General features: G+C 44.6%; 1 protein-coding gene across 6 annotated transcripts in view; it reads right to left on the bottom strand.

The window, feature by feature from the left end:
- PRLR (prolactin receptor) overlaps positions 1 to 16,716 on the bottom strand; it is a 311,196-nt gene that overhangs the window by 122,942 nt on the left and 171,538 nt on the right. The window contains exon 1 of one of the 6 annotated variants that reach the window (XM_033932887.1): positions 4,034 to 4,096. The exons of the other annotated variants lie outside the window; for them this stretch is intronic. The gene's annotated coding sequence lies outside the window, so the exon portion shown is untranslated. Of the gene's footprint in view, positions 1 to 4,033; positions 4,097 to 16,716 lie in introns of those variants that run through there. 6 annotated transcript variants of the gene reach the window in all.

The following is a 16,716-nucleotide window of genomic DNA, read 5'->3' as shown; positions in this document are numbered from 1 at the left end:
ATCCACATTTATTCTTAAACCCTTCACTCCTTATAAGTTTAGCATTCAGAGGGGGAAGGCACCAGTGTTAGTATCCTGTAGTTAAATGTCTTAGATCGAAAACTTACTACATTAAACCATGTTCAGATAAATATTAGTCTCCTGACACATTACTGGCTTTATAAATCTTTAATCACATGAAGCTGTGTTAGATCATGAATGGAAAACGAAGCTGTCATTTCAGGGACAGAGGTAAAAGCTTAAATGTCTTAAAAGTTCTATAGCTTGGTCTGAAGCCAAATAAATCTACTCTTTCATATCTGACATTTACAAGGATAAAACAAACACAACATCTCTTTTAAATGTAAAACTCTCTGACCTTCAAAATATCTTCAATCTTACTCGTATATCCTTTATGTAATACCTTGAGCCATAATTATGCCAGACATGGCCCCTCGGGTTGTGCTATCATTTTAGAACAGGGGTCTCAAAGTCCCTCCTTGAGGGCCACAATCCAGTCTGATTTTCAGGATTTCCCCAATGAATATGCATGAGATCTATGTGCATGCACTGCTTTCAATGCATATTCATTGGGGAAATCCTGAAAACCCGACTGGATTGCAGCCCTCAAGGAGGGACTTTGAGATCCCTGTTTTAGAACAACAGAGAAATGTCAATGACATTTTGTGATCTACCGTACTTCATTTCCAATCCTAAGGATACAAACTTCGCCAAATTCTCATTTTGTCCTTTTAATGCACACTAACGCCTGGATATTGTATATAGCAGGGGTGTCAAAGTCCCTCCTCGAGGGCCGCAATCCAGTCCGGTTTTCAGGATTTCCCCAATGAATATGCATGAGATCTATTTGCATGCACTGCTTTCATTGTAAGCTAATAGATCTCATGCATATTCATTGGGGAAATCCTGAAAACCCGACTGGATTGCGGCCCTCGGGGAGGGACTTTGACCCCCCTGGTATACAGCAGCTACATTGGCCGGTGCCTAGAAAAATGGTGCCTGTCGCATGCCAATCATGCTCGGGCGCCATTTACAGAATCACGCCTAGTGGCGCCTATGTAAAAACTTAGGTGACACAAATGTAGGCCAGAGCTTTAGAGGCTAGCATCTCAGTCTTTGGAGAATCCTGCTTAGCGGTGCCTAAGTCACGCTCCACCCTTAAAAACGCCCATTTAGGCATTAGGCACCGCTAAGCGCCATGCGCTAGGTGCCTACCTTTTATAGAATAGGGTAGGCGCCTATCACCCAATAAAATGTTTTTTTCAAGCTATTAAGGGGATTTTGCCAATTACGTTAGGCGCCCTTTTAAATTGAAGGTGTATACTAGTGTATCGCAAACTATGTGCCCCAAGATGCAAGGCAAGGAGGAGAGGAGCTGGCACTGATTGACTGCTTACAGGATGTGCCTCTCGTGGTGAGAGTCAGGTCTTATAGCCAATCAGCTGGCACCTGCACCTCTCCTCACCGGTGCCTCTGCTTCTTCTTCTCACCTTTCCTTCTGCAGCAGCACCACCTCCCCCTCCCCCCCCCCACCGGTGATGATAGGAGGCTCAGGGCTGCATCTGGAGGACACCTCCATATGCACAGACGTCGATGAGATGATGTCACACATGCATGCGACATCATCGCATCAAAGTCTGCCCATCTCCGGGTGCCCTCCAGCCGCGGCCGCAAAATTAGTGTGCCGTACCTTGAAAAGTTTGCGACACACTGGTGTATTCTGTTTACGCCACAACCAAAAAAAAAAATGGGGAGACCCAATAATCCACAGTGAAAACAATCCACCAATGAAAACAAAAACAAAAAACTGTGGATACAGATGTTCTGGAGATAATTTATTAAATACTGACATATAAAACCATGAAAATTCAATTTAAAAAGTACAATAATAAAAAATACCATGATAAAAATCCAACCGGACCCTACAGTCTGTGTTTCGGCAAACACGCCTTCCTCAGGGGTCCAATGGTTTGCAAACTCACATATAAAGAATTGGACTGAAAACAGTCTATTGTCTTTAAACATGTGAGAAAAGAACACCATAGACAAACTGAAGTAGCACAAAAAATGCTAGGTTAAATCTCCTTCCTTAATACCAGGAAAAGAGAAGGAAAAAGGGATGGGATTTGATATAGCGCTTTTCTTTCTGGTATTTTAATAACTGAATTAAGCAAAAAAGAACTCATACAGAAAAACCAAGTCAAAAATATAACAAAAATAAAACATTGTGGCCTGGATTCTATAAACAGTGCTGTAAGCTTCACTGGGAAACCTTTTGCATAATTTAAATCTTAGATTTTATATTTATAGAGTAGAAAAGGGCCGACGGCCCAACAAGTCTGCCCACTCGAATAACCCACCCCCCTAAGCACTTCCTCGAAGTGAACCCACATGTTTATCCCATTTATTCTTAAAATCTAGCACGTTGCTGGCCTCTACTACCTGGAGTGGAAGATTATTCCAATGATCAACCACCCTTTCGGTGAAGAAATACTTTCTAATGTCCCCATGAAATCTCCCACCCCTGATTTTTAGCGGATGCCCTCTTGTCGCTGTAGGTCCTGTAAGGAAAAAAATGTCTTCTTCCATCTCCATACGGCCAGTAACATATTTGAACGTCTCTATCATGTCTCCCCTCTCTCTGCGTTCCTCGAGAGAGTATAGCTGCAACCTACCTAGCCGTTCTTCATATGGGAGATCCTTGAGTCCCGAGACCATCCTAGTGGCCAGTCTCTGAACTGACTCTATTCTCAGCACATCCTTTCGATAATGTGGCCTCCAAAATTGAACACAGTATTCCAGATGTGGTCTCACCATTGACTTGTAAAGCGGCATCACCACTTCGGGCTTACGGCTGATGAAACTTCTCTGGATGCAACCCAGCATCTGTCTAGCCTTGGATGAAGCTTTCTCCACTTGATTGGCAGCCTTCATATCTTCACTAATGATTACTCCCAGGTCCCGTTCTGTAACAGTTCTAGTTAAGGTCTCACCGTTCAGAATGTGACCTTAACTAGATATTACTATAGTCATCCTATTAACTTGTTTGACAGTCGAGATTACAAATTTTTTTAGCGACTATTCTGAATCAGATTGAACTTTGGATGATTGTTTTTAAATTGAAACTAAATCCAGAAAAAACTAAATTTTTTCTTGCAACTACTAATGATAAAATCAAAGAAACATTGATACATTTGAACGGTCTTGACTATACTATAGAACAGTCTATAAAAATATTGGGAGTGACTATAGATAGGCATTTTACTTTGGAACAGCATACTGATCTATTATTGAAGAAATGCTTTTCGGTGTTTTGGAAACTTCGCACCATTAAGAAATATTTTGATGAAGCTTCATTCCGTCTGTTAGTGCAGTCATCTGTTTTAAGTATTCTTGACTATTGTAATATTATCTATCTGGGTGCCTATACAAAAATTTTTAGAAAATTGAAAGTGGTTCAAAACACTGCAGTTCGATTGATTTTTGGTTTGAAAAAATGGGAGCATATTATACCATATTATCAGAAACTTCATTGGTTGCCGACTGAGACCAGAGTTTTGTTTAAATTTGCTTGTATTTGTTATAAATCAATCTTTGGCTTGTCCCCTGGCTACCTTCTTTCCCATTTTTCTTTGAACCACTCAAATAAGTCCACACGTAGAGTTTGTTTGTTTACATTTCCTTCTGTTAAATTATGTTGTTATAAAAGATTTCTTGAGAGAACTCTCTCTTTTCAGACTGCTAAATTGAATGGTTGGTTTGGAAAAATTCCTCCTATCTTGATTTTAAGAAAATTATTGAAGACCCAATTATTTGATAAATTTGTATCCTAATTGTATTTTGTCATCTTTTTAAAATTTTATGCATTTCTTATATTTTATTATCTGATGTATTTCCATTTTAAATTGTATTCTTCGCTGTATGATCAGTTTTTATTTGTTGTGAACCAACTAGAACCATTCCTGGTTAGGCGGTATATAAAAAATAAAATTATTATTATTATTATGCAAAAATGGATGTCAACTTATCTTACCTTTTCTACCAAATAGGTTCAACGTGGAAGCAAAATCCTACCTGTTGCTTTCTTCCTCTTGACAAAGATTTCATCGAAATACGACCTGTGTTGAGGAAATGTGAGGAGATGTTAAAAGATTGGTTGCCTGTTATGGCATTTCACCTCTGCTTGTGAAGACTTTGAAAATGCTCTCTGTCCTCTTGGTTTGAGACTTTTTTGATTATCTAACTTATTATACTGTTTACTGACAGCACGTTTGCACTTGCACCTGCATTTTGTGATATGAAGGTTGGATTTGAACTCTAATCTGTTTGGGATGCTGGTTTTTTGTCTCTCTGGATGGCCCACAATCATCTTGCTGGCTTTATTCCTCGTGGATATTGTTCCAGGAAGACTTCGAATTTTCAAGCTAAGTGATTTATGAACTTTTGAACACAGCTATATTTATATATCATTGTATGATTTTTTGTGTGGCCTTTTCCAGCCTGGTTTGATAGTGCTTGTTATATGTTGTTATATCTTGTTTGGTTTGTTTGTAGTGTTTGTATGGTGTTCTGTGTATGCTATTCTATGAAAATTTTTGTGATATTTTTGCAAATTTTAAATTAATGAATATGTACAATACTATATTTCTAACTTTGTAATTTGAGTACATTGCTCTGATATTATAGTATTTTTCTGTAGTATATACTCTTTAGGGATTTCTTTTTCTTATCTTTGAGATTTACTTTTTAATCTCGTTGTTCATTGGTTATAGCTCTCTGTTTTATTTTTTGCTTTAACCACTGCGCCACACACTCCCCACCAGATACAATTGAACCATTTTCCATTTTTATTCCAATGAGCTGCTACATTTCCTTTTGCAGCAGAGAAAAAGAAGCTGAGTATGCAAATTAACATTTTTGGAATCCTTGGTAAAATCCAGGGACAAGTTTACCTAAAAGTGTTACTAATGGAGTGTTTAGGAGATAAATAGTTTTAGGCTGAAAATCAAAAGAAGATATGTGTTCACTGGCAGGCAGTGAACATATATTACGAGTATCCATGTGAGCAGTTTTGGGTTGAATATCTAACTGAACAGTCTGATACTATCTATAGAGAAAGAAGGTTGGAAGGATGAGAGGGGGCTAAAATATTATCCATATACAGATTGTCAAATTACGGGCACCCAAATTTAGGCATGGATCCCAGATCTGCATGCAAACTAATTAGTTAAAAAGCCATTAACAATTAATCTTTAGAAAGGTAAATAATAAGCTTGAAGCTGAAGATATGTTGCCACCACTCATTCAAGCTTATTATTTACCTATCAAAAAAGATGAACAACAACGAATACAAGAAAGGAACCAGCAACCACTTGATGTTACAGCAATGTATGAACTTTCCGATACAGAAATGACTATCCCGGCGACACTTTTGATTACTGTAGCCTTAGCGCCAGAAAAAAACTGGTTGCTTAGGCTTTTCTTTAAAAATAGACAGAAAAAATTCATGGGACTTAAAATATTGATTTTCCCAGATCTGGCTCGAGATATTCAAAAAAGGAGACATGAATTTCTTCTTTTAAAACCAGGGGTTGTAGTTTTGGGGGCGACCTTTTTTCTTCGACATCCATGTAAATGTGTGATACAATATCGTATGAAAAAATATGTTTTCTTTGACCCAAGCCAGTTGACAACATTCTTGTCTACATTGCCTCAGGCTTAAGGGGAATTATGAGGGCTAATTGATTATTTGTTATCCTGTCTCAGTCTAAAGGGTCTGTTTCTTCATTATATAGCAATTTAGTTTGTTAATGTTTAAGAACATAAGAACTGCCATCTCCGGATCAGACCCATGGTCCATCGAGTCCGGCGATCCGCACACGCGGAGGCCCAGTCAGGTATACACCTGATGTAGTTTTACCACCCATATCCCTCTATGCCTCTCATAAGGAGATGTGCATCTAATTTGCCTTTGAATCCTAGCACAGTGGATTCCTTAATAACCTCCTGTGGAAGAGCATTCCAGGCGTTCACCACTCGCTGCGTAAAGCAGAACCTCCTGACATTTGTCCTGGACTTGTCCCCCTTAGCTTTAAACCATGTCCTCTTGTCCGTGTCATGTTGGACAGTGTAAATAATTTGTTTTTCTGCTCTATTTTATCGATGTCTTTCAGTATTTTGAACGTCTCTATCATGTCCCCTCGCAGCCTCCTCTTCTCAAGGGAGAACAGTCCTAGTTTCTTGAGTCGTTCCTCATATTCCAAGTTCTCCATACCTCTTATTAGCTTCGTTGCTCGTCTCTGCACCCTCTCCAGCAGTTTTATATCCCTCTTTAGTTTGGGAGACCAATGTTGGACACAGTATTCCAAGTGTGGTCTGACCATTGCTCTATAAAGCGGCATTATGACTTTCTCCGATCTGCTCATGATTCCTTTCTTTATCATTCCTAACATTCTGTTCGCTTTCTTTGCCGCTGCCGCGCATTGTGCCGACAGCTTCAGGGTCCTATCTACCAGTACACCCAGGTCTTTAACTTTCCGCTAGGTATACCTTGAATCTCTATATGTGGACTTGAGCTGAAGTTAAGCCATAATGATTTTCTTATTATTGATGTTTGAAATGTTAGAATGATATTTCATTACCTTATTGGCTTATCTTTATCTTTATCTTTCTGTACAAGTGATACTTGATTTGTAAATTTGAAAATGATAAATAAAAATTAAAAAAAGAAACAATTAAATAATTGGTGTTAATTGGAATGGAATGCAATGCAACACCACAGAAACAGTGATGCATGTCCCCTACTATTTTGCAAAATATAAAGATAACAGATTTAAATTTTTTTTTGGGGGGGGGGAAACCCTCTGAGAAATAGCAATCATTACTTTACAAATTAACAAACAGAAATAAAACAAATAATGGGAAATAAGAAAATACAATTTTATTGGACTAATCCATTTTTCAATTAGCTTTCAGAGGCCAAATCCTCCTTCTTCAGATCAGTACAGTATACTGTTGTTACGTTATCCTGTCCTGATCTGAGGACGGGGGTTTAGTCCAATAAAAAGAATGCCTTATTTCCATTTCCCGTTTATAAACTTTTATCAATACAGCTACAATACTACTTTATTCTAAAGCAACAACAAAATTTTTTTTCTTCCTTTTGTCATTTCTGCTTTAATCATCTTCTCTTCGCTCTCTTCTTTCCATACAGCGTCTGTCCTCTCTCTCCCTTCCATGCAGCATCTGCCCTTCCATCCACTGTCCGCCCTCTCTCTCTCTCTCTTCCATATGGCATCTTCCCTCTTTCTATGTCCCTTCCACAAACTATCCTATGCCCCTTCTTTCCTTTGTATATGATTCATCTCAGTTTCATCCCCTCTCCATTTTTCTGTCTCCACACCCTCCCTATGCTCTGGCATCTCTCTTTTCTCCTTTTCTTCCTACTCCACCCCACAGTCTGGCGTCTCTGTCTTCTTCCATTCCCTCCCCTGTTGCCCTGACATCTCTCTCCTTCCTTCCCTTCCATCTCTCCCTCCCTCCCCAACCATGATCTGGCATCTTCTATCTTTCTTTTCCATCACTCCCTCCTTCCTTTCTCTTGATCTGGTATCTCTGTGTCCTTCCCTTTCCTCCCCCCATGCCGTGGCATCTCTCCCTCCCCCTCCATTGTCTGGTAGCTCCTTTCCTTACTTCCATTCCCTCTCTTTCTCATGGTCTGTCATTTCTTTCCTCTCCTCTCCCTGGTCTTCCTTTTTCCTCCCTCTCCTAAATCAGGTGCAGCATTTCTCTCTCACCCCCCCCCCCACTGCCTCCCTCTCTCTGTCATCCCTCAGTTGGCAATGCAATATTCAGAACTTGCTGCTCTTTCTGGCATCGGGACTTCTCTCTGCTGGGTCTCGCCTACTTCCTGTTTCAGCAAAGGCAAGACCCAGCAGAGAGGAAGGCCTGACGCCAGCAGATCAGCAAATTGTGAATTCTGCTACTGTTGGAAGAAGTTCACGATGCTGGCCCTTGGTGAACCCCCTTATGGGATGCACCTGGGATGGACACTCCCCCCCCCCCCCCCCCACGGTACACCACTGCCTGATATTCAAAGTGGTATAACCAGGCAGGAAAGCCCCCTGCCCTGCTACACCGCTTGTTCCTGCCTATCCGCTGATATTCCTCCCTCTAAGAGATAACTCACAGGGCCCAACAATCTACTAAATTGAAATAACTAATATATTTGTTTATTAAAAAACCCCAATTACAATAGTAATAATATGATGGGGAAGAGTATCAGCATATAAATAACCTCTGTAATAATTCTCAGAGCTCAAACCTATACTGCTCCTAGTGACCCTGGGCAAATTATTTAATCCCCCCTCCCATTGCTCCAGATATATTAGATAGATTGTGAGCCCACCAGGACAGACAAGGAAACATGCTTGAGTACCTGAATAAATTCATGTAAACTGTTCTGAGCTCCCTTGGAAGAGCGGTATAGAAAATTGAATAAATAAATGAGATTATGATGTATTACTGTATTGCAATTTACTTTACCAGTACTTGTGCATGAGTATTCCAAGGGACCCAGTAGGACTCTCAATGTCCGCTCAGATTTTTCATTATTTACCGTATTTATATCTCATACAGAAACATCTTACAAACTCTAAGGTCAATCCTTTTCAGCTCCAAAAATAGTAAAACAAAGTACTCATCTGCTCTGCTGTTTATAAGCTGCCTTACAGAATGACCTATTTCGGCAATCTCTCTATAGGGACAGTCTTTGTTTGCAGAAGATGCTGTGAAATATTAATTTTGATGGGGTTTCCAGCACAAATCAAGACTGATCTTGAGCAATTCACTTCCTCCTCCTCCCAGTGTAAAATACAGTATAGCACATTTATGTGATATTTTGCCATGGGATTCAGGTTATACAAATGATCTCATAGAAAACAATACTTTTATGGGGCAGTGATTAAGTACTCATTTTTGAGCATTATGTGATGTTTGTTTCCAATTACAGTGGAACCTCGGTTTGCGAGTAACGCAGTTTGCCAGTGTTTTGCAAGACAAGCAAAACACTCAGCAAACTTTTGTCTCGCAAACCGAGCACTGCCCCGATAAATGAGCACTTACAGCTGCAGGAAGTGCCGCTTCAGGGGGATTCCTCTTCCGTCCGCCAGCCAGCTTTCCACTCCGGGTGCCTTCCACATGTTGGAGAGCCTCTAACTGAGCCCATGCAGCCAAGTGCCTCCCACCTGCACGTTCCGTATGATCACGCACAACGTCGGAGTGGAAGGCTGGCCGGTGGAAGAGGAATCCCCCTGAAGGGGCACTTGTGGGCTCAGGGGTTCTTTAGCGGCTGGCGGACAGACGAGGCATCCCCCCGAAGCAGCAATGCAGGGTTCTTCAGCAGCTGGCGGACGGACCCTAACCCGACACCCGGCACCCAACAGATACAGACCCCTGGGCCACCCCTCGCCACTTTCTCGGCACCTTATGGGTTCTGGAATGAATTGGCAGCATTGCCATTATGGCCTATGGGGAAAGTTGCTTTGACATACGAGTACTTTGGATTACGAGCATGCTTCTGGAACGAATTATGCTTGTAAACCAAGGTACCACTGTAATTGTTTTTATAGTTTACCTAAGCGATTCTAACATAGGTGGTCATTTAGGGCCTATTTGCCAAGCCATTTGATATGGGAATTACCACACTTGCAGGCCTATGTCAGTAGTTAACAAAGCACAAACTGTTTGTGCATGCTAATTCCCACATTATAGATCTTTAGGGCATGGAATGCATCTTTCAGTTAATATGGAAGATAATGCAGAGCAGTTATTGCCACCTTAAGTGATATAATGAACTGCACTGCTGGTATCTACCAAGCAGTTATTACATATGAGACTCAATTGAAAAGTTTCCAGCCTAATCAAGAAAACAACATTTTTGGGGAAAAAATGAAATTTATTTTCAACACAGTCTCCTTTTAACTCAATACATTTGCTCCAACATTTTTCCAGACCTTTCATGCCTTCAATAAAATATGAACACCCGGATTCTCTAATCAGTGCACATGTCGGAGGCTGCCTTATAAGTGACCGATGATCACATGTCAATCACACAACAGTGTTGGTTAGAGAATCATGCCTTAAGTGCTTACATAGGCACAATTCAGGCAAAGATAGGTGCCGGAAATGTACCGTATTTTTCACTCCATAAGACGCACCCTAGATTTACCCCCTCTTCGACAAAGCCATGCTAGTGGCTGCCGCGTGGTAACGGTCCCGAAGCCCACAGAAATTTAAACGGCTTCGGGGCTGTTGCTGTGTGGCAGCCGCTAGCACAGCTTTGTAAAACAGGCCCTTAGAGTAGGAAAACCAGAAAAAAACCCCATTCTAAACCAAATTGTGTACTAATATATGTATACTAGGCTCTGCACCCAACCCAAGCACTCCTTGCCAGGCTCTGCACCCTGTCCCCCTCCCTGCCAGGCTCTGCACCTTGTCTCCCCTTCCCTGCCAGGCTGTTCCTTTCATTTTTCATATGCACAGCAGATATAAATTATCAAAACTGACACATTTTGATCACTAAATTGAAAATAAAATCATTTTTCCTACCCTTGTTGTCTGGTGATTTCATGAGTTTCCTTTCTTCCTTTCTTCACTCAGGCCCAACGATTGTCCCTTTCTATTCTCTCCCTCCCATGTCCCAAGTTCGTGCCCCCTCCCACTCACTGCCTTCCAGCCTTTGTTCTTTGACCTCCCTCCCTCCCATGTCCTGAGTTCGTGCTCCCTCACTGCCTTCCAGCCTTTGTCCTTTGTTCTCCCTCCCTCCCATGTCCCGAGTTCATGCCTCCTCCCCCTCACTGCCTTCCAGCCTTTGCCCTTCGTCACAATTGATGTCGGCGGAAGGCTTGTGGGCCAGTGATGTACAATCGCTGCACGCTGGCCCATCCCTTCCTGGAGTTGCAGCGCAGTTGCGGTGAGCAAGGAACAGCGGTGTGAGCAGGAGCAGTGGCGGCAGGCAGACGGGCGGGGCACAGCGGAAGGGGTGTGCAGCAGTCAGCCCGAGTACCCCCAACGAGTAGGACATTTTTAAAAAGTTACCTTCGCTTCATAAGACGCACCAAAATTTCCACTCAATTTTGGTTGGAAAAACAGTGCATCTTATGAAGCGAAAAATACAGTAGGCCCAGAAAACCCAGGCCTACATTTCCGGTGGATCCCAAAAATAATCCATAGTATGCCATCAGATGATCACAGCAGGGGAATCCATGAACAGCTGAGCTAGCTGACTCCCCGAAACCTTGACTTTGGGGAGTCCTGCTGGTTCTGCTGATTGGGGATTCCGTGCTGCAATTAGCTGAGCCAGCAGGGAGATCCCCGATTCCTCTCTCCTTCCCTCCCACCTATCCATCCACCAATCCCCCCCAGCACCCCTTCCAATGAGCCCAACACCCCACACCCCCCCCCAACATTCCCACACCTCTCTCCACACCCTGTTGAACCTTTGGATGGAAAATCAGCAGGAGGTATGCCCACTCCCTCCTACTAGCAGAATCGCCTCTTCCAAATGACGAGCCTTCCTCTTCCTGGTGCACCCTGGGATGCACTGGGAAGGATCTAAGACTCTGATTAGCCCAGGCACCTAAGGACCCTCCCACAGGAAGGGGAAGGCTATTTACAGCATCTATGACTGCAAAATCTGAAGAAAATTTCTTCCCAGACAGCCATTTTTTCAAGTTCAGAAACAGAAAGAAGTCACATGGGGCCAAATCCAGAGAGTACATGGATGGGGAAAGGTTTGTAAATTGTCCAGGGGTTTGTGGGAGAATTGAATTAATTTTTAACCACAGTTCATGCAATTTTACTATTGCGATTGTTGATATGTGAGCCAGTGTGTTGTCCTGGTGGAAGAAAACTTTCTTCTTGGCCAAATAAGAACATTATGCTTTGATTTTGGTGCTTAGACATTGTAATAAGCCAACATAGTATTCCCCATTAATAGTTTTTCCCTTTTCCAGATTGTCAATAAAATTATCTTGTGGAAATCCCCCAAAAAAGTCATTATCACCTTCCTAGCCAATAGAGCTATTTTTGCTTTCTTTAGAGTTGGTTTCTCTCTTGTAGTCCATTGTTTGGATCGCTGTTTTGTCTCAGGAATATAGTAATGAATCCTACTCTCATCCAAAGTCACAAAATGCCACAAAAAGTCATTCTCATTGATCTTAAAACACTCAAAAAATGTTTTCAAACTAATTTTTGGTCGATGGTTAGCAAATACAGAACTCATCGTGCACTCAACTTCCTCATGCCTAAATATTCATGTAGGATGGTGTATACACATTCTGATGAAATGCCAGCAGCCTCTGCTATCACATTTAGGGTCAACTGGTGATCTTCCATCATGATTTGGTGAACTTCATCAATTATTTCATCAGTTGTTGCTGGTTTTGGGCATCTGGAGCATGCTTCACCATTAAAAATGAAGGAGAGGCCTCACTGTACACTGCTTCTAACTCTAATTTAATTTCGGTAGGTGATTTTCCCTTCAAATTAAGGAATTTTATCATTGTGTGATACTCAATTTTGTCCATTTTTTAAATAAAGTGGAGCAGTTGTTCACTTTAAAAGCCTGACACAACAAAACTAGACATAAGACTGACTTGAAAATTTAGCTGTAGATGTTTGTCAATGTCATCTGCTGGACAGCTATAAAATTGTGATGATAATCTTGCTCTTTCTTGGTCACGTCAGAAACCTTTCAATTGACCCTCATAATATTAACTTGTTATCTGAGTTAACTGTACAGCAACCCTCCTAGAGTTTATGCATTTACCATGCATTGACTTTGGCAATTATTTTAAAAGAGCTCTTCATACCATGGCTGAGGCAAGTTTTCCTAAGACCCTGTAGCACTTGACAGTGATCCATTGGTGCATACAGGGTGTCATACTTCCAAATTTGGATGGGTGGACGGATTTTCTTGACATGTAAAACCTACAACTAGATGGATTCTCTGTCATTCTCCATTTTCAATGTCCATCACCTCTTGATTCTCTCAATTCCTTTTCTCCTCCTCTCAGATACACACCCCTCTATCTCAGTATGCCAGTGTTTGTTGTTTCATCAGTATGGTCAAATATATCTGATCCTTACCAAACATAGTCATGGAGAGGAAGAAAGAATGCTAAGAGCACAATACATGAATTCTTTGTAAGGAATTTTATAGTATGTTGTGACTTACATGTCCCTGGGAAGCTATTCCTAGTCATTATCTTTTTATTAGTTTTATATTTCTTTTCACTGATAAGGATAAGTCTGCCCAATAAACAGTAGTTCGAGGCCTACTTGTTGCCTTTGAGTAGGACATGTTGCCCTACAATAACACTAGGATATTTAACTTATTTGGGCATGCTTGAAATATTCTCAAAGCTATCTATGTGCTCTGAATTTGGAAATGTTAAGAGGGTGATTTGGCAGTTCATCGCATACACTGTAGAAGAAAATATATTCGAACTTAGTTATTAACACATTGTTATAGCATGGGCACTAGAAAGAATGCTCTTTCAGTATTATACAATATGAAAAAGAAAGAAAGAGACTTGTAATTAATGTAAGTATCTCAATTTGTGTGTATACTTCTAGGAGTATGATGTTCTTTAACTCCTGAGGAAAAATCCCTAAATATTATAGGTTGAGTCCAGCAGTTGATTGTATAGACATCTACCGTATTTTCACGCAAATAACGCGCACCCGTATAAAACGCGCACACGGGTATAGCGCGCAGAAATCACGCTGATATGTACAAAAACTTTGGTATACCGCGCTCACGGGTATACCGCGCATGCTGCCCGACGCTCCTTTCGCCCGCCCTGACTTTCCGTGCGCTGTCCCGACTCTCCGTTCACCCCCCCTGACTTCCGTGCACTGTCCCCCCTTGAAGGTCTGTCCCCATCCTGAAAGCCTGATGCCCCCCCCCGACGTCCGATACATCCCTCCCCCCGAAGGACCGCCGATTCCCCAACAATATCGGGCCAGGAGGGAGCCCAAATCCTCCTGGCCACGGCGACCCCCTAACCCCACCCCGCACTACATTACGGGCAGGAGGGATCCCAGGCCCTCCTGCCCTCGACGCAAACCCCCCTCCCCCCAACGACCGCCCCCCCAGCCGACCCGCGACCACCCTGGCGACCCCCACGACCCCCCCACCCCCCTTCCCCGTACCTTTGGTAGTTGGGCCAGAAGGGAGCCCAAACCCTCCTGGCCACGGCGACCCCCTAACCCCACCCCGCACTACATTACGGGCAGGAGGGATCCCAGGCCCTCCTGCCCTCGACGCAAACCCCCCTCCCCCCCAACGACCGCCCCCCCCCAAGAACCTCCGACCGCCCCCCCAGCCGACCCGCGACCCCCCTGGCGACCCCCACGACCCCCCCACCCCCCTTCCCCGTACCTTTGGTAGTTGGGCCAGAAGGGAGCCCAAACCCTCCTGGCCACGGCGACCCCCTAACCCCACCCCGCACTACATTACGGGCAGGAGGGATCCCAGGCCCTCCTGCCCTCGACGCAAACCCCCCTCCCCCCCAACGACCGCCCCCCCCCAAGAACCTCCGACCGCCCCCCCAGCCGACCCGCGACCCCCCTGGCGACCCCCACGACCCCCCCACCCCCCTTCCCCGTACCTTTGGTAGTTGGCCGGACAGACGGGAGCCAAACCCGCCTGTCCGGCAGGCAGCCAACGAAGGAATGAGGCCGGATTGGCCCATCCATCCTAAAGCTCCGCCTACTGGTGGGGCCTAAGGCGCGTGGGCCAATCAGAATAGGCCCTGGAGCCTTAGGTCCCACCTGGGGGCGCGGCCTGAGGCACATGGTCGGGTTGGGCCCATGTGCCTCAGGCCGCGCCCCCAGGTGGGACCTAAGGCTCCAGGGCCTATTCTGATTGGCCCACGCGCCTTAGGCCCCACCAGTAGGCGGAGCTTTAGGATGGATGGGCCAATCCGGCCTCATTCCTTCGTTGGCTGCCTGCCGGACAGGCGGGTTTGGCTCCCGTCTGTCCGGCCAACTACCAAAGGTACGGGGAAGGGGGGTGGGGGGGTCGTGGGGGTCGCCAAGGGGATCGCGGGTCGGCTGGGGGGCGGTCGGAGGTTCTTGGGGGGGGGCGGTCGTTGGGGGGGGGGGGGGTTTGCGTCGAGGGCAGGAGGGCCTGGGATCCCTCCTGCCCGTAATGTAGTGCGGGGTGGGGTTAGGGGGTCGCCGTGGCCAGGAGGGTTTGGGCTCCCTTCTGGCCCGATATTGTCGGGAAGTCGGCGGTCCTTCGGGGTGGGGGTGCGAGTGGTCCTGCCGGGGGGGGGGATGTATCGGACGTCGGGGAGTCGGCCGGGCAAGAGGGCTTGGGCTCCCTCTTGCTCCGATCGTGGATGCGGGTGCGGGTGGGAGCGCGTGCGAGCGGTCGTTCGGGGTGGGGGTGCGAGTGGTCCTGCCAGGGGGGGGGATGTATCGGACGTCGGGGAGTCGGCCGGGCAAGAGGGCTTGGGCTCCCTCTTGCTCCGATCGTGGATGCGGGTGCGGGTGGGAGCGCGTGCGAGCGGTCGTTCGGGGTGGGGGTGCGAGTGGTCCTGCCGGGGGGGGGGATGTATCGGACGTCGGGGAGTCGGCCGGGCAAGAGGGCTTGGGCTCCCTCTTGCTCCGATCGTGGATGCGGGTGCGGGTGGGAGCGCGTGCGAGTGGTCGTTCGGGGTGGGGGTGCGAGTGGTCCTGCTGGGGGGGTGAATCGGGCGTCGGGCGGGGTGGGAACTATGTTTTAAAACTTTTGTATACCGCGCTCACGCATATAACGCGCGAGGGGTATGCGCGGTAGGTAAAAACGCGTATAACGCGCGCGTTATATGCGTGAAAATACGGTATACTTGCAGTCTCAGCATTAGAAGATAAATGTCTCAGCTCACATGGAATGCTTAATTCTATAAAAGGCATGTAAATTGCAAGTGCAAAGTTGGGCTTGTGCCCAATTTGTATGTGAAATTTAATTGAATAATGAGCCAATTAGCATCAATAACTGGAGCCTTAATCAATTATTGATGCTTATTGGAGTTGAAATTTACAGTTTTAGGTGTGGGATCCACACATAAATTTAACATATGGTTTCATAAATGGGACATGGCCATAAGAAGGTCATGGGCGGATTAGGGGCATTCCTGCAATTTACACACGTGGTTATAGAACAAGGAAAGATCTGCGCCTAATGTAGGTGTGAGGAGTTGGTGTAAATGGCTGGACCTAAAATTATGGAAATAAAAAAGAATCACTCAAAAATTGTAATAATGAAATTTACACTCATGAAACACGAACACTTTGAAATCAAAAATATGCTCAGAGACACGAAGGCAAAGACAAGGAGCTGAACCCTCAGAAAATCACCTCACCACCCAATCATCGCATATTGTGAAATCAAGTGAAAAACAAAATTTGTTGCTGCAGTCTAGCATAAAATAATTTTTGCTTATACAGTGGTGCCTCGCATAACGGACGCCTCGCACAGCGAACGCTGTGCATAACGAACTTTTTGTCTTGCTCCCTATAACGAACTTCGTTTCACACAACGAAGTCGCCCGAGGGGCCCGGGGGGGGGGGGGCGGAACTACTCTCGCCGCTTCCTAATGTGAGCCGGGAACAGCAGCACCCTCCTGTCTGAATGCAGTGTTCCATCATCTCCCTCCACCTTAC

This window comes from Geotrypetes seraphini, chromosome 1, assembly GCF_902459505.1.
Source record: "Geotrypetes seraphini chromosome 1, aGeoSer1.1, whole genome shotgun sequence".
Classification (NCBI taxonomy): domain Eukaryota; kingdom Metazoa; phylum Chordata; class Amphibia; order Gymnophiona; family Dermophiidae; genus Geotrypetes; species Geotrypetes seraphini.
The sequence above is the reverse complement of the archived record's forward strand: the minus strand, read 5'-3'. Positions and strand labels throughout refer to the sequence as shown.